Source organism: Anopheles coustani, chromosome 2, assembly GCF_943734705.1.
Source record: "Anopheles coustani chromosome 2, idAnoCousDA_361_x.2, whole genome shotgun sequence".
Classification (NCBI taxonomy): Eukaryota; Metazoa; Arthropoda; class Insecta; order Diptera; family Culicidae; genus Anopheles; species Anopheles coustani.
The window spans coordinates 51,013,768-51,033,195 of NC_071289.1; the positions used below are offsets into that span (position 1 = coordinate 51,013,768).

Genomic DNA, 19,428 nt, shown 5'->3' on the forward strand with positions numbered 1-19,428 from the left:
GTGAACTAAAAGGGGGTCGTTGTACACGGAATAATACGGTAAGAATTTTATCGCGCCTACGGAACACCAAAGCTATTCCGTGCGACTTATTACTTGTCGCCTAAAATCTACACATCAATCTTTTGCCATTTCTCCTAAAACGAATAATATTCAAGTTTCAATGCCAATAATTTCGGTGATCAAACTAATAATTAATCTGCTTACTCACCATTAAATTATGTATTCATCTTTTGTTCTGCCGCCAAACAATATGAATATTCTAGAACATTGTGTATTCAGTACATTTTCTGCACCTGTAAAGAAAAAAAGATGAAAATTATGTAAAGCTAGACTAAACTTGTGCAGCTTCTCATATAACGACCACTTAAGTCGTTCAATTGAAGGTAAAATATAGTTGGACAAAAGCTTCGACATTCTCAATTGCTTAATTGATACGGATGGAAAACAGGACTCAAGATTTATTAACGGCCAATAACAATTGACTACGATCATTGAAACATACAGTCTGCTGCAAGTAAAATCGGACGCTCGAAAAATGAGACGGTCTGCTGTCTTTCCGCAAGCCTACAGCATTCCCGGAACCGAATGTTGACCTTCAACGTATACATTTCTTTTCATTAACTCTTCCACTATGTTAGTAAATTGAAAACGAAATCAAAATCGATTGTTTCTCTGAGATACAGCCCAAAATGTGCGCGAAGACCCGAAAAGCGGACACGCAAGTAAAATCGGACAGGTAGGTTTCTTTGCCGTTTGATCCACTTTAAGTGGCCGCATGTCGTTCTAGCACCACATTTATGAGTTGGCCACTATTGTTTTTTATATTTATTTTATAGGTACCAACATTATCATCAAAAAACCACACAAAAAATAACAATAAGTTGTTGTGTATGCAAATAAAAAATGTTACTATTTGACTGTGGAGTATTTGCAATGTTTTTGTTAAAACTTAACTGACAATGATATTTTATCATAATTTACTGACACAATTTACTTTATGTAATGCAAATAATCAAAACAGGTGATTAAAATCCAGTATTTTCTTAAGTTTTCACTTGTAGCGATAAAAACTTGTAGCCATTTTGGCTCGCTTCCGACTTAATTTTTGTAATTTTTTTTACATAAACTCTGCAGTTCACGTCTTTAAATTTTCTCAAAAAGTTTTAAATTGGTTTGTAGTCATACAACCAACAGCACAAGTTCCTACAACTGCTTTGTTACCCACAAGAGTATTGTTATTAGATAGCGGTATTGAGCAGTTTGGCCAGTTGAATAATACCCATAATCTAGCATCCAGAAATGTGTGTTTTGAATTATAATCTTGATAGAATACAAAAAATTACCTCAAATGTTAGTTTTAGGTGCTAGGTTTTGACTTAATTTTGAGAATATTGATGTAATATACCTTATTCATGCTGCCGTGTATGACTGCAGCTTCCTAGGGACTTCGACGGAGCTACGATACCATATGATTGATCAATCATGTCCAAACTTCAAGATTTGTTTGTACTAAAATGAAAGCTAATGGGTAATACCTTTGACTATGTAAATATGTTTGATGATTTTTTTTCATTTAATCGTTGTTTTCTTCCTTTATTGACTCTTCTTTTCATGTTTCCAAGTGGGTTATTGGGTTATGCTTCATTGATTTGGTTAAACCCAGGGCTTCAGTAATGAAATTAACAAACATTCATTTCATAAGATTATCCGATTCTATTCTGCGTTCATCGCAGCTAGTTTACCTTCATGTTTGGCCCATCTTATTGATCATAATCTGGGCATAAGCTCATCTGATACTAATGAAGTTAAGTACGTTGCTTCTGATTAAAATTTAAGTATTTTTGTTTCATAATTTTGTTGTCTACCTTGCAACTACAAAGAACAATAGTGGCCAACTCATAAATGTGGTGATAGAACGACATGCGACCACTTAAAGTGCACCAAACGGCAAAGAAACCTACCTGTCCGATTTTACTTGCGTGTCCGCCTTTCGGGTCTTCGCGCACATTTTGGGCCGTATCTCAGTAAAACAATCGATTTTGGTTCCGTTTTCAACTTTCTTACATAGAGGAAGAGTTGACGAAAAGAAATGTATACGTTGAAGGTCAATATTCGGTTCCGGGAATGCTGTAGGCTTGCGGAAAGACAGCAGATCGTCTCTTTTTTCGAGCGTCCGATTTTACTTGCAGCAGACTGTAATAATAAAGCAAAAACTCAATTCTATACACACTTTGCCTTTGCTACACCTTAAGAAAGTTTCAAAACTGTAGAACGCTGCGCATTTGTATTTTGGGCCAGCACCCTGGCGTAATACACTGTCACTGGCGCCACTTTATAAAACTACGCCCAAATTGAAATGTACAAGTTGGCAAACGCACACCTAGCATACAAAGCCTACTTTTGAGTCAAATCAGCTCGGAACAACAAAATCACCTTTCTACACTTTTTTACATCACTAGTAGGAGCAAACACCCTGGCGTAATACACTATCACAAAATCTCTTTTCACTTTACAAAACTACGGCCGAACTTTAAAAACAATCAAATGTACAAGTTAACTAACGCCTCGCCTGCCTATGTGCAAAACCTACTTCAGAGTCATTGTATCAGACCGGAACTAGAAATGTATTGCTACCGTTTTCTACACTTTGACATTTGGTAAACGATCCAAACATACGAAATGATTTTTCAAGCAAAATTATGTCGACTCGCCATTGACAGTGAAACATTTCATGTGAGTCGGTAGTTTCACAAATGCAAAACGACCGTTTGCTTTACTACAAAATCATATTTTAAAATGTACCCAATCTTTATCAAAAATCATTCTTATGTATCCCGAAACGAACCTCGACTAATGAATATCATTCTACCACCGTGATTTTATTCGATAGATTATGTGAAATTTATTCACGCCTACGCAACACGAAATCGTAGAAAGTTATATAAATTTAATCTCAAATCAGTATTTTTCGAATCGAAGTCGAATCGGCCTGTAGTGGACCGGACATCATCGTAGAACGAAACCCGATTCCGTAAGGCTTGCGCTGAGAGTATCGCATCCGGAAGCGAAGATTCACGAGTTGTCCACCGTCCGAACCGTCAAGGCGCTTGCGTTACATGCACAGACGAAATTAACGGCAAGCATTGACCACCTCAAAAAATTGATAGCACCATCGTATTCTAAAGCAAGGCCCCGAATACTGATTGGCGTCGACAACTTTCGTTTGGGTCGAAAGACAAGTGGCCGAGAAGGCAAAGCGGGACAGCCAGTTGCAATTGCAACCCGGCGATCCGCTTTTAAGGAGGAATGACCGCGGACGGTTAGCGATCGTCGGTCGGACTCGTGAGCACATTTTATTGCAATGACTGTCATTTTTGGTAGTAACGTCAATTTTTTTTCATTGCATTGAAATATTGCATCCGTCAATTAGCAGCTTAAGTGGCCACACGGCACGTAATTTTCAATTGATAAAGAAACCGGCATGAGTCCCCGAAGCAGAAATGGAGTTACAGAAAGTAAAGAAGTTGCAACACAGGAAGACATGGGGCTTAGTTCGTTCACTTCTGGCCGAGCGATTGAATTGACAATATTTCAAGGTCAGCAGTACCATCGACGTACCCTTGCCTGCGGACTGTTATTCAACAGCTCGCCTATGCCGACGCTGACACCAGAAGGAAGATGTCTACCCGATCACTCCGTCGGATGATGATAAGTAGACTACCTGACCCCAAAGTAGTCCAAAGGGCGCCAGCAATCCGCTGGAAGCCTGTCTGGGCCAACATCGGCAGCAGGAGACTGTCTGCCACTCAGCGTACAACACTCTTCATGCTGGCTCATGGGAAAGTTGAACATGGAGAGCTTTCCTTGAAAATGGGGAAAACCACACACCCCAACTGTTCGTATTGTGCGTCTGTAGACACCCTGGAGCACAAATTTGCTTTGTGTCCACGAGTCGCTCCGGCCTGGGACTTGCTGCAGCAGCGACTGAGAGGAGAAGCAACAGGGTGTCCGTCCTCCTTCGCTGACCTTCGTTACCCACGACTAAGTGGACATAGCCCGACAAAACGAATATCTGTTTTACGTTTGTTCTCTAACTATGTAATCCACAACATTGAAAACAATGATGCTGTGATTGACATAAACGTCCTTGATTGTTGCATGTAAACAATTGTAAAAACTAGAAATGTAAGCATATTTAACACGCACAATAAACAATATTTTATAAAAAAATGGTCAATTTCTGCTGAAACTGTCCGAAAAAATATTAATTCCGAAGTATTGTTCACTGACGAAAAATAAATATTTTTTTTGTATCGATGGGCCAAACATTGTGTGGAGAACGAACAAAACGAAGCTTGACGCGAAGCATTTAAATACCAACCATCTAGCATAACGGTGGAAACGTTGGAATTCATTGAAACCACGATGGTCAAAATGATGTTTTAAACATCTTGAAAAACACCAAAGAAAGAGCGGCAGAACTGGAATTTTTCAGAAGTTTCAAATCCACCATCGAACAGATCGTCACACTACGGCAGATCCTCCAGAAGTGACTTCAAGGCGGCCTACGATCCCATAGATAGGAAGGAGCTATGGAAGACCATGCGGCAGCACAACTTTCCCGAGAAGCTGGTTCGGCTACTAGAAGCCACAATGGAGGGGGTGCTGAGGCAAGGTGATGGACTCTCCTGCCTTCTATGCAACATCGCTCTGGAAGGTGTCATGAGAAGCGCGGGCTTCGACATCCGTAGCACGATTTTCACCCGCTCTCTGCAATTTCTCATCTTCGCGGATGACATCGACATCACCGGTCGGAACACTAGGATGATGTGCGAGGCGCACACCCCACTGAAACGCGAGGCCGCAAGGATTGGACTAATGATCAATGCGACGAAAACAAAGTACCTGCTCGTCGGAGGCTCTGACAGTGACAGAGCCAGGCTGGGGAGCAGTGCATCAGTGTACGGCGACGAACTTGAGGTAGTAGAGGAGTTTTGCTACCTCGGCACTGTCGTAACTCCGGACAACAACGTAAGCTGCGAAATCCGGAGGTGCATTGTTCATGGGAATCGTGCCTACTATGGACTCCACAAACTCCTGGGGTCCAGATGGCTTCTACCACGCACTAGGTGTGCCATATACCGCACGCTGATTAGACCGGTCGTTCTCTATAGGCATGAATATTGGACTCTGCTCACGGAGGAAGCCAACGCTCTCGCAGTCTTCGAGCGGCGCGTGCTCCGGTCTATCTTCGGTGGTGAGCAGGGCGTGTGGAGGAGAAGGATGAACCACGAGGTAGATGAGCTCTATGGCGAGCCGGACATCCTGACGGTGGCAAACTCCAGCAGGATTCGTTGGTTGGGGCATGTCATCAGGATCCCGGACTCATGCCCCACCAAAAAGGTGCTCACCAGCGACCCGCCCCGCACGAGATGTCGAGGAGCTCAGCGAGCTCGGTGGATGGCCCAAGTGAACCAGAACCTGCGGGACATCGAATGCGACCGGGGATGGAGCTGCAGCCATGGACCGAGCTACCTGGAGAACATTTGAGGAAACAACTGTCATTGGCATTGGATGTGTTTCTGTTGGCTCCGTGGTTTTTTCCGTTTTTCATCGTGTTTGATTGTTGTTTGTTGATGGCTGTAGTTTTTGTGCGTCTCTGACTGTTTTCGCCTGCTACTTTGGGTCTTGATAGTGAAGTTTACGCGGCGTCCTGTGCTAAAACAAACATTTTAAAGTTCAGTGCTCGATCATACTCTTCGGTTGCCATAGCTACTTTTCTGTTTAGTGTGCGTGATATCCCGGATAATGGCATCTGTGTTCTCAGTGTGCTCCGCCTGCGGAGATGACGTTACGGATGGAGAGTGTGTGTGTACTGGCTTCTGTGGAAGGTCCTTCCACTACAAGTGCACCGGGCTTGCCACCGGTATCATTAAGGAACTAAAACGCCCGAGTTCACAGCTTTTCTGGTCCTGCAAGTCGTGCAGAGATATTCATCCAGGTGGTTTCTCTGTGCTCCTGGGCCAATTGGAGGCTCGATTCAACACCTTTAAGTCGGAGCTGATAGAGTCGCTACGGAAAGAAGTGTTCGATAAAAGTAGTAATCCTTCCAATCTCACCAATACTGCTCCAATGAGCTCCGTCGGAGGCGCCATTCGCGCTGCAACTCAACACTCACAAGCGTGGACCAGCCGAATTGAACCGATTCACTCTGGCACTCCGGTGAGTGCGCCTAAACGTAGACTAGCCGACCGCTCGCCACCGGCTCCACCTCAGCTCCTGACGGGAACTGCCACCACCTCCCCATCGCTATCGTTTAGAACGGTGCCAGCTGTGCCAAAACAGCCCAGATGTTGGCTCTTTCTAACACGTATCGCACCCGAGGTCACAAAGGAAAAGATTGCTGCTTTGATCCTGAAATGCTTAGATACTGACGATCACTTGATTTACCCACTGCTCCCCCGCGGTTTGGATCCAGGGACTTTGACCTTCCTATCCTACAAGGTCGGGCTACCCATGAGCCTCCGCAATAAGGCTTTGGACCCTTCCTCATGGCCACAGGGTTTAATGTTCCGGGAATTTATCGACAACCGCCAGCACGTGCCGTACTTTTGGCGTCCTTCAGATGACCCCGAACAGCTCCTTTCACAACCAAGTCTACCAGCACAACGACAAGATTCCTCTGGTCTGTCCGAGCACCAGATGGAGGCCACCACATCACATAATACTTCTCTCACTGGCTCGACTTTTTTAAACAAAAACTGATTAATTCGACCCGACTTGGCTGCTTCAATATTTTTTATCAAAACGTCAGAGGATTGCGCACCAAAACCACCGAATGCTATGCCTGCTCTACGATCACTGACTGGGATGTGATTGTTCTAACTGAAACTTGGCTGGATGATAGCATTCCATCCTCACTACTATTCGACACCAACCGATATATTGTATATCGTATGGACCGTTCTGCCACAAACAGTACAAAAAGCAGAGGTGGTGGGGTTCTCATTGCGGTCAAGTCAATATACACTTCAACTCAGTGCTCACCCAACTCATCAAGCATAGAGTGCCTTTGGGTTAGAGCAAAAGTTCAAGAAACATTTGTGATCATTGGTTCTTTCTACCTGCCTCCAGACCAAACAACCAATTCGATCATAATAAACCTGTTTTGCAATTCTCTTCATAACATCAGAGACAAATTCTTAAATGATCACCTCATCCTCTTTGGCGACTTCAATCAACCTTCCTTAAAATGGAACATGCCGAATAACCTCCCGATGCTTGACCTTCTTCATTCCCGTATTTCGTCAGCGTGCGAGGCTCTTCTCGACGGCATCTATTTCGCTGGTCTTCAACAGCTGAATACTATCCAGAATCGCAACAACACCATGTTAGACCTCGTTTTTGCCGATGAAGACTCCACCGAACTTCTGAGTCCAATTGACTTGTGCCAGGATAATTTGGTCGATCCTGACTTGCACCATCCTGCACTAACTACCAGCTTGTCGATCCCGTGCCGCAGCATTTCACAAGTTCGCGCTTCCACGCAACGTGACTTTAACTTCAGACGAACGAATTTCGCTGGTCTCACCGATGCGCTCTCTGTTGTAAACTGGGACTTGGTTACAACGGATGATGACATCGACGAAAATGTCAAGAGCTTTACTGGAGTGATCAACAGCTTCTTCGACCAGTTTGTCCCACGTTTCTCAAAACCCAAGAAACCACCATGGACAAATTCCTCGATTCAAAGTGCGAAACGCCAAAGAAATCGAGCTTTGAGAAAACTACGTACCATGCGTCATTTGCGAAACGAATTTCACCAGACAAACTTTGCTCGTGCTGCCAAAATTTACAAAGAGCTCAATCGGATTGCCTATGCTACACATATTAGAAAAATCGAGATCAACTTTAAGAAGAATCCCAAGGCATTTTGGAACTTCGTGAATACTAAGAAGTCTAGCAAACGGCTCCCTTCCTCCCTGGTCTATCAAGGGAAAACGATCACCGGAGATGCCGAGTTTTGCAAAGCTTTCGCGAAGCACTTTGCCTCTATTTACACCAGCAACTCCTCGACCAGTTACGACACCACACCAGCTACAACTGGCATTAACGAGGAAGTCGACCTAACATTGCCCATTCTTTCTGAAGCTGAGGTGTGTGCTGCACTCTCTCAATTGAAGCCATCGTTCGCGCCTGGGCCTGACTCCATCCCAAGCGCAATCCTACTAAACTGCAAGGCTGCTCTTATACCTGTCTTGACTGTTTTGTTCAACAAATCCTTGCAGTCGAAACGCTTCCCGCTTCTTTGGAAATCGTCCTGGATGTTTCCCGTTCCAAAAAAATCTGACAAAATAGATGTGTGTAACTATCGAGGAATTTCAATGTTATGTGCTTGCGGTAAGCTGTTCGAGAAAATCATGCACCTCCATGTCCATCGTGCTTTCAGTCAGTCTATTTCCGTTCTACAACATGGCTTTATGCCGAAGCGTTCTATTGAGACCAACTTGCTATCGTTCTTAAGCATTTGCTACGACACCATTGACAAGGGCGAGCAAGTTGACGCTATCTACACCGACTTCCGTGCTGCTTTCGACAAGGTCAATCACTGTATTCTGCTTGCTAAATTCCTTAAGTATGGTGTCCATATCAATGTCGTTAATTGGCTCGATAGTTACCTACAAGATCGTCAAATTTGTGTCAAAATAGGGTCATGTTTTTCCGAATCATTTTGTAACTCGTCCGGTGTCCCCCAAGGCAGCATTCTGGGCCCGTTACTGTTTTCAATATTTATTAATGATATCGCCTACACCGTACGTAATGTGAATGTTCTGCTGTTTGCCGATGATTTGAAAATGTTCCTTCCTGTGCAGGGCCTTGACGACTGCAAAAAATTACAAGACGCGCTTAACTCATTTTCTGTCTGGTGTACTAAAAACGACATGTATGTTAATGTGAGCAAATGTAACTGTATAACCTTTGCAAGGAAAAAGACACCTGTGATATTCGATTACAAAATTACTGACCTTGGCGTTCCTCGTTGCACTGTGATACGTGACTTAGGAGTAATTTTAGACAGTAAGCTTAACCTTTCATGCCACTACCAGACCATAATCACCAAAGCGACCAAAATGCTAGGTTTTGTTCTTCGTGTTGCGACAGATTTTAAGGATCCTTACTGTTTAAAATCGTTATATTGTGCCCTAGTTCGTCCAATTCTGGAGTTTGCAAGCATTGTCTGGTGTCCTAACCATGTTACGAAAATTGAACGTCTTGAAAAAATACAAAAAAAAGTAACACGTGTTATGTACTATCGTCTTCCATGGGCTAACCAAATGCCGCGTCCCCCGTACAACGTAAGATGTCTTTTGTTCGGCCTTGAAACCTTAGAAGCCAGAAGAAGTACTGTTCAATGTCTGTTTATCCATAAATTACTTAATGGTGAAGTGGATGCTCCCTTCATTCTTGAGAATATTGAACTTGTGGCACCAAGCAGAAATTTAAGAGGCAGAACATTAATTAGGATACCCTACAGAGTAAGTGAATTTGGCGCCAACGATCCATTGATCCAATGCTTGCGTGTATACAATAAGCTAGGGTTTTCCGTCGACTTCCATATGTCTGTATCTCAGTTACGTCAGGTCCTTCGTTTCAGTATAGCGTCTTAACTATGTATTATATGTGTAAGTTACCTCGTTATTTAGGCTCACAGCCCGATAACTGAACAACAATAATAAATAAATAAATAAATAAATAAATAAATAAATTTGGTGACCAGGCCATGTCGGCACAACGTGGTCAACTATAAGGGGGCCATTAAAGAAGAAGAAGAAAAATGGTACTGGCTTGAAACTAAGCCAATTTGGCCTATAAAAATCGTGTTAGAGGCTTACTTGGAGTGTTGCAAGTTCCTCTACTATATGGTTTCAGAATTCTACGGCTATGATGAGAATTCTCCAAGATAATTGGAGTTATACTGTACGAGACGAGATTGCATCTTCACTTTTGGGAGCAACTGTATATTAGACTTGCTCATGTATTTTAAGTCTTTTGAGCTTCATGTTAACTAAGCATATTCAAAAATTTGCTACATTAAAGTCAACCGCATTAACTCTGTTGTGGCAGAGCGAGCAGGGCACTTGGCCTAATAACGCGCATGTCAGCGGAACTCCGGGACCCCTTTTGTCTGAGGGCGCTGTACAGCTGCTGGGTCCGCCCAATATTGGAATATTCCTATGTTGTGTCGTCCCCTGCGGGGGTTACAGCAATGAACAGGCTGGAAGGTGTGCAGCGTAAGTTTACGCGCCTTGCTGTGCGACGTATCTTAAACGACCCCACAGCTCCTAGTCCCCCCTTCCCTTCGCGTAGTCATTTCCTTGGGCTTCATACCATTCAGCAACGACACGCGACCACCCAATCCTTGTTCATTGCAAACCATAGCCTTGATGCTCCTCTCCTCCTATCGTCCTTACCCTTCTACATCCCTTCGCGTCATCTTCGCGATAGACCTTTTTTCCTACTTCCCACTCGTCGTACTACTTATGGCCAGAATGACCCGTTACTTCGCTCGCTATCGGCCTTCCATGCAATGAGTGGCCTATTTTGATATCAAAGCAATCTAGAAAGCTGTCTATAAAAGAAGCACACCCCGAACATATCAGTTAGTCTTTGAGCAACCAGTCAATCTGAAGGATATACACTGGGCCCAAAGTTAATCCGGACGCTCAAAAAATGAGCATGCGTCCGACTTTGTGGTCGATTTTAGAGTATTTAGAATTGATAACAATGATTTTTGTTCATTGCATCTTCTTGGTGCACCTTCCTACGAAGTACGTGCAAAAAGAACGGTGAAAAAAATCGTACCCAAGCGGCGCAATAAACAATAGAGTAGAAAAAGTCAGAATTTTGACGGCCAATCGCAAAGTCGGACAGTTATATTTCATCATATTTTTGTTAGCAAAAGTGGTGTGAAAGTTAGTTTCGACACTTGATATTTGTTATTATCGATGCAGACGACTCTTGGGCATCGTTAGAAGCACTCGGATGATTCGATTTATTATATTATTGAAGTTTTTATTGAAATATGCGTCACACTACTTTGTTGGAGCGAAACGTCATCATTTATCCATCATAACGATGGAAAAAGATTTCAAAACATATGAAATTAGACTTACATTAGCAAACTAACAGATTCAGACATGATTAAAAAGTATAACACTTCAAAAAGTATCGTAAAATCATCAAAGAACTGCTCTTTGCAGCACACAATTCGGGAAAGGGGAGGAAGAACCAATCGATTCAACCATTTTACTACTTTACTACTTAAAAGAAACTTTACTAAAAGTGTTTGTTAAGTGCTCTAACTATAAGGAACTATTTACACTGGAATGGGCTGCATGCCAGAACCCCGGGAAAGAAATCATTAATATCGGAGAAAAATTGAAAACTACGATTCTGTTGCTAGAAATGATATCGATCTATATAATGATTTTAGGAACAAATTATATCATTCTACGTCGAAAAGATAGTTAAAGTTAAACAATCATGATATTTTGTGCAAGTCCTGTTTACAGTTGACACAAAAATTCGCAATTTCTTCTCAGATAGAAGGCGATACATATGGTGCGTTCGAGGGAAAGGGTTTCACCAAAACTGTCCGAGTTGTTGAAGGTTCCTAAATAATATGAGAGTGCATGTAGGCTAAAGGAGTTGGAAAATTACATAATATTAGGGGAATGGATGAGAATTAGTAGACGAGCAATAGTAATTGGGTTACATCAAATGGTTTTTTGAATCATTCTACCTTCCCTCTCCCGAATTGTGTACTGCAAAGAGCAGTCCTTTGGTGATTTTAGGATACTTTTTGAAGTGTTATTCTTTTTAATCATGTCTGAATCTGTTAGTTTGCTAATGTAAGTCTAATTTCATATGTTTTGAAATCTTTTTCCATCGTTATGATGGATAAATGATGACGTTTCGCTCCAACAAAGTAGTGTGACGCATATTTCAATAAAAACTTCAATAATATAATAAATCGAATCATCCGAGTGCTTCTAACGATGCCCAAGAGTCGTCTGCATCGATAATAACAAATATCAAGTGTCGAAACTAACTTTCACACCACTTTTGCTAACAAAAATATGATGAAATATAACTGTCCGACTTTGCGATTGGCCGTCAAAATTCTGACTTTTTCTACTCTATTGTTTATTGCGCCGCTTGGGTACGATTTTTTCCACCGTTCTTTTTGCACGTACTTCGTAGGAAGGTGCACCAAGAAGATGCAATGAACAAAAATGATTGTTATCAATTCTAAGTACTCTAAAATCGACCACAAAGTCGGACGCATGCTCATTTTCTGAGCGTCCGGATTAACTTTGGGCCCAGTGTATATAATAAACCAGTTTCACTATTTGCAAGAGGTTATGGGAACCCCGAAAGACGCTGCGCACGGGATTCCACAATATTCCGGTGGTCCCGGGTTCGGAAACTGGAGTTTCCGTGTAGAGATATTCTTGGATGCGGCTGGTGTGTTGCAAACGCTCAACGAAGATGTGCCATCAGAGGCGGCTAGTGCAAAATTGTTCACGGAAGCGGATCGCAGAGCAAAAAATTATATCGTCGGATTCCTAGCAGATGAAGTCCTAGAAGTGGTCCAGGACCAGAGAACCGCCAAGGATATGTGGGCAAATTTAAGCGAAACCTTCGCTAGAAAATCTGTGGCCAATCAGACGCTCTTGCGGAAACAACTTGGGCGTCTGCGGATGAAAGAGGAATCGTCAATGAGGTGTCATTTATTGGCCTTTGACGACCTGGTAAGGCAACTGAAAATGACCGGTGGGAACATGGAAGAAAGCGATCTGGTGTCCCAGCTCTTTTTGAGTCTGCCGGACTCATATGATCCTCTGGTTACGGCTCTTGAAAACATTAAAGAAGAGGATCTAAACTTGTAAATTGTGAAGCAACGCCTGCTAGCCGAAGAAAATAAACGTTTGGATCGTCAGAACGGTATGGATGAGGTGAAACCTATGGCGTTTGCAGGGAACAAATCGTTTAGAAGCAAACGTGCTGGAAAATTTAACGGAAAATGCCACAACTGTGGTCAGGTAGGACACATGAAGAAGAACTGCCGAAAGAGAGAAAGTCATGCTGCTACTCGGTATAAAGGTTGCAGCTTCATGCTAGCAAAAGATTTGGCTACTAAGACGAACGGGAACAATTTCATCAAATTCAAATTGGACTCCGGAGCGAGTGACCATTTAGTAAATCGAAAGATATTTTTCGATTTGGTGAAGAAATTGTCGTCGCCAGTATCTTTGAGTGTGGCAAAAGATGATACTGATATAAAAGCACATGAAATTGGCGAAATTAACGGCATTAGCAACAAAGGTGTACCATTGAACTTTCGTGATGTTTTATATGTAATAGACCTTCGCGACAATTTGATATCCGTAAAAAAGTTAACGGATGGGGGAGCAGAAGTTTTGTTCCGTAAGAAGCAAGCTGTGATAAAAATGAATAATGAAATTATCACTACAGCGCCAGTGAAAGGGAACATGTATGAACTTGAACTCGGAGTGGACAGACATACTGCCAACATGTGTAACTAACTAGAAAATAACATATGGCATCGTCGTCTAGGCCATCTAAGCCAAGATGCAATGAACGCAAGAATTTGGCAACGGGAGTAAAGTTCGAACCAGGAAGAAGCGAATTTTGCGACGCTTGTGCAAAGGGTAAGCAGTGCCGCGAAACTTTCCATGGAACATGACCGAGAGCAAATCGAATTCTGGAACGAATTCATTCAGATGTGTGTGGACCTATCAATCCACCAGCATGGGATGGGACTAGGTACTATGTGTCGTTCATTGATGACAAAACACACTTCGCGATGATCTATCCATTAAAGAACAAATCGATAGTATTTGAAAAGTTCAAGGAGTATGAAGCACTTGTTACCGCACAATTTGGATCAAAAATATCGAAGCTGATTGTAGATCAAGGTCGTGAATATGGCTCGATTGCGCAACGAGAATTGCATAGGCAAAAAGGTATACAAGTTGAGTCTACAGTTGGATACACACCTCAGCAGAATGGAGTGGCTGAGCGTTTTAACCGTACATTGATGGAAAAAGTAAGAACTATGTTGATAGATGCTTCGATGCCGAAGTCAATGTGGTATGAAGCAGCTACAACAGCGGTGTATTTAATGAACCGCAGTCCAACGGCAGCAATACCGGAAGAAAAAACGCCGGCGGAATGTTGGTTTGGAGAAAACCAAACTTGTCAAAACTACGGATTTTTGGATGTAAGGCGTATGCGTGGATTCCAACTCAATTGCGAAAAAAGTTGGACGACAAGAATGAGGAAGTTATGATTGGTTACGCTCCTAATGGATACCGCCTTTGGAATCGTCGAAAAAGAAAAGTGGTCATCGCTCGAGATGTAAGGTTCGACGAATCCTGTTTTCCGTACAGTATAGACACAAACAAAAACAAGGCAGTTCATAGTTTCGACAAGCAAGAAAGAAAAATGTTTATCAATACAGATGATTTACTTGCGAAATATTTGACGGAATCAAACCCAGAAATATCGAAGCAAGAGGGGGAAGTCGTTGCAGTTGTTGAACCAATACCGGATGAAGAAGTGATCAATGTAAATTTGAATGATGGCGAAGAATGTTGTTCATCGAAAGAACATGAGATGGAATTAGAAGACGGTAACCAGCTAAGGCGCAGTGACAGGAAGCGCCAAGTACCTGGTCATTTCTCAGATTTTAAGGTATATACTGCCAGAGACTCATCTATAATGAATGTTCCAGAAACTTACAAGGAGGCTTTGAATTGTGAAGATTCTGACAAGTGGTTGGCAGCTATACAAGATGAGTTGAAATCAATGGAGAAAAACAAAGTTTGGAAGTTAATACCGTGTCCTGCTAATGCAAAGCCATTAAAAACAAAATGGGTTTTTCGAATCAAAGAAGATGAAATAGGTCGAGCAGTGCGATACAAGGCGCGAATTGTGGCCAAAGGATTCGAAAAAAGACCCGGTTTGGACTATGAAGAAACATACGCTCCAGTAGCAAAGTTGGCTACGATCAGGATCGTGCTTGCAGTAGGTGTTCACGAAAGTTTCTTCTTTCATCAAATGGATGTGAACACAGCATTTCTTAATGGGGATTTGAAAGAGAATATCTACATAAATATCCCAGAAGGAATCAAGGCTCCTCAAGGAATGGTATGCAAGTTAGAAAAGTCGCTTTACGGGTTAAAGCAATCCCCACGATGTTGGAACCAGAAATTTACTTGCCAGATCGAGAAGCTTGGTTTTATCAGATCAAAGAGAGACTATTGTCTATATGTGCGTCATCAGCCTGGAGATGAAGTATACATCATCTTGTACGTGGACGATCTGTTGATAGCTGGAAGAAACCTTAACTCTGTGACAGAAATTAAAAGAAAATTGGCAACAGTTTTTGAAATGAAAGACTGTGGAGAGCTGAAACATTTTCTTGGAATGCGTATTGAATATAATCGGGACAAAGGAATTTTGAAGTTGTCACAAGAAGCGAATATTGAAAAACTTGTAAATCGCTTCAACATGAAAGAATGCAATCCGACAAAAACACCAATGGAAAAGGTTCTTCAATTGGAACGTGGTGGTTCTGGTGCTGGTGAACCTTGTAAAGAATTACTTGGAAGTTTAATGTATGTAATGCTATGCGATAGGCCAGACTTGTGTTATCCAGTTGGCTATCTCGGAAGGTTTCAGCAAGATGCATCCACGACACATTGGAACGTTCTAAAGCGAGTTGTACGATATTTGAACGGAACTAAATCTCTTGGCCTAGAGATTCACAAGAATAATAATGAAGAAACCCTTGTAGGCTATGCTGATACAGATTGGGCATCGGATACTCAGGATCGAAAGTCAGTAAGTGGATCAGTTTTCAAAGTATATGGAAATACTGTGTCGTGGAGTAGCAAGAAACAATCTACTGTATCGTTGTCTTCAAGTGAAGCTGAATACGTTGCTCTCAGTGCAGCAGCAGCAGAAGCCATATGGATAAGTGGTGTTTTGGAAGATCTTCATATTGTTACTGGACCAATTCGGATTTTTGAAAATAATCATGGCTGTATAAGTATGGCCAAAAATCTAGAAAACAAACGAACTAAGCATATAGATGTGAAACACTACTTCATTAGAGATTTAATATAAAAAGGAAAATTAAGTGTTGAAGCTATCGGTACTCATGATCAGTTAGCAGACTTATTTACGAAATCTCTCGACTCTACCCAATTCAAATGTTTGGTGGAAAAAATAGGAATGTCGGATTGAGAGGGGGTGATATCAAAGCAATCTAGAAAGCTGTCTATAAAAGAAGCACACCCCGAACATATCAGTTAGTCTTTGAGCAACCAGTCAATCTGAAGGATATATATTATAAACCAGTTTCATTATTTACAAGATATTTGAATTCAACATCACCATCTCCCTATTCCGTACTCGTATCCTCTCCAGTGATGATGGTCAAGGGCTGCCGGGGTGCAAAATCTTAACTATTTAACATTATATAAAGCTACATAAACCATCCAAAGCATTAAAAACATGAAATCGTAAGATGTATTGTAATGTAAGAGACTCGCCGTACTCAACACATATTATGTCTCACTAACTGATCTTAAACAATCACAGAAACGCTTAACTTGATATAAATGTTAGAAACGTTAGTGTTAATTATCATGCAAGTGTTAGTACAACTTAAAAAATCCAACAAGCGAAACAATGAACACTCACCACAATTTATAAAGTTCTCACTCGTCTTCGTGGACGCTATTGATCACAATCACAAACTTCACGAGTATATACTGAAATGGCAAAATGGATACAAAACTAAATCAGAAAAACCCAATACAGGATTCACGCATACATGTGAAATGGTTAATGATCATTTTTTTACGTAATGTTGTATCATTTCTGCATAGATCGAAAATTCTATTTCAAGAATCTTGATTTACCCAAAACATGAATAATTACATACTTTTTAGTAAACTATCTTCTTCTTCTTCTTCTTTCGTTATGCGAGTCGGGATATATCCTCCTACGCTAAGTCGAACAATTTGTTCCCTTACTCGTAATCAGAGGCGTACCGACTCTGTCCGAAGTCCTATCAATGATCAATTTTTCAATTACGTAATGTTGTATCATTTCTGCATAGATCGAAAATTAGATTTCAAGAATCTTGATTGACCTAAAACATGAATAATTACATACTTTTTAGTAAACTATCTTCAACATCAAGTAGCAATATTTTTTGTCAACACCATTCGCTAGTAACAACTGTCATTGAAGTGATTGAAATATCGATCAAATCATCCAAAATATTACTCCAGAAAACTTATTAATCATCACATTACAGCAGGATTAGTAACAATACGTACCACTACCGCACGAATGATTTCGTGAACGTTGCTCACCACTTTACATGATGTTATTAATTCAACATCTTGGCAAAATACAGGTTCTCGTACTAATCGTTGTTGCGCCGTAAACAACTTCGTATAAAAGATTTCGTTGATTTTTTGCACTGAAAATGTCGTTCTTGCTCACGTTCCTAAAAAGTGTGCTCCAAACCTCACTGCGATACGAAAGGAAAGAAAAACAAAGTTTAAAACAATAATCACAATATAGCATAAACTTTAATTGGAAAAAGCTATTTCGCCACGATCTTTCGTTTGTATTATTACTTGAGCCTGACCAAGTGATCTTAACCCAATGCACACACACACACATAAACTTGCTCTTACCATTGCCTGCCCTTCTATCGACGTGCCGGATTCACTACTTTCCATAACCGACCACTTATTTCACATCATAAAATAACAATCAGTTCGTCAACGGAAAACAAATAGAGATCAAACATCAAGGATTGCTGGGAAAGGAAACTGTAATCGAAGAACTGCATCTTTCAGCAGCACGAAAGTAGACCCCAGGAGAGGTCTGAACCGGAAACGTAACACATGACAGCTCGCAAGGCTATTTTGGCTTGTTTTCTGACACACATCTGACAAATGATATTATTGATATGCAGTTGTACAGCTCTGTACTAAACAAAACAAAATTAAGCCGCTAGCACCCGGTTAACGGAATTTTAATTTTTGCTGTTGTCATGTTGTTCCAGCAAGAGTCCTAGCAATCTGCCATGGAAAAACTTGCTGTAACTACATGACATATGATTCGAATTTACAATTGACCTTGTGGGCACAGCATTGCGCAAACGCATGCGGTTGCGTTTTTGAACTGTCAAACGAGCACAGTTTTCTGCACCAAAAAATACTTTAATTTTTGAATATACCTCTTGCCTGAGTATAATCTCATCAAAATGTAGGGGAAGGTAGGGCAAGACGCCCTGGTGGGGTAAGATGCCTCGGCCTGTTTTAAGCTGAATTAAGCCATTTAAAAATAATTCAAATAATAGAATATGTTCATCAACGTATCTAATACAACCTATTTAGATTCCACTGCACGAATCAACCATTTCAAAAAGAAAACGAGAAAAAACCAAATTGATTCTAAATGATCTAATATTTTGCCACTTTTATGTAAGGTATGGCATGCTTTGATATTATATTTTTTAAACACACAGGCCTTTTTATACTACCTGATAATGGTATTTAACGACTACCGAAGAGAAACTGTTTTAAAATTCTCAAAATTTTAAATAAATTACATAAAACGGACGATCCTTAGAGTGGGGCAAGATGTACCGGCCGAGGTGGGGTAAGACGCCCTAGCTTTCCAAATGTAAACAATGGGGCAGAACGCACCATTAAAAAAAGAGTAAATCAAAATTCGGTGAACGGATCCACGCATTCTTGACTTAAATATGTCTTACATTGAACATTTGATGTAAGGTTCATACCCGGTTGACAAAAATTCAAATTTTTTGCAGCTGTCATGTAGTACCAGCAAGTTTTTCCATGGCAGATTGCTGGGACTCTTGCTGGAACTGATTTGTGCGGGCTCATTTTTGGTCGTTCAATTTCCATTATTCGGCATTTCGCGAAAAAAATAGTACAGGTCTGAAACTTTCACAACTTCATTGTTATTGTTTACTAATACTACTAAAAATATTATTTTCCGGCTGACGCCACTAGAGGCGCCACAGTAGCGCGCTTTCTTTGGTTCAATTTAGTTATGGTCATAATTTACTTAGAAGTTGCTTGGAAGATTAAGTTCTGCAATGGAGCTTGAAATATTAATTGTGTTCGGTATGCGGCCGAACGAACTTAGACTTGCACCGACCTTCCTCGTGGCGTGAGGAAGGATCCAGGGAGTGACTTCAGCGGATGGAAGGCACCACTGCCTGGATGGAAAGAGCTCGGAAGTAACCTCCGCGGATTGAGGTTACTCGCTCTGGAAATATCA

General features: G+C 41.4%; 1 long non-coding RNA gene across 2 annotated transcripts; it reads right to left on the reverse strand.

Moving 5' to 3' along the window:
• Positions 1–205: 205 nt before the first annotated feature.
• Positions 206–17,977, reverse strand: LOC131265926 (uncharacterized). 2 transcript variants are annotated; one of them, XR_009178335.1, is made up of 4 exons: positions 17,808–17,977; positions 17,442–17,638; positions 16,798–16,868; positions 206–293 (listed from the first exon to the last, which is right to left on the reverse strand). It is a non-coding gene; the product is annotated as an uncharacterized LOC131265926 (long non-coding RNA). The 2 variants fall into 2 exon arrangements; XR_009178334.1 differs by lacking the exon at positions 206–293 and having other exon boundaries at positions 16,742–16,868.
• Between the last annotated feature and the right edge of the window lie 1,451 nt (positions 17,978–19,428).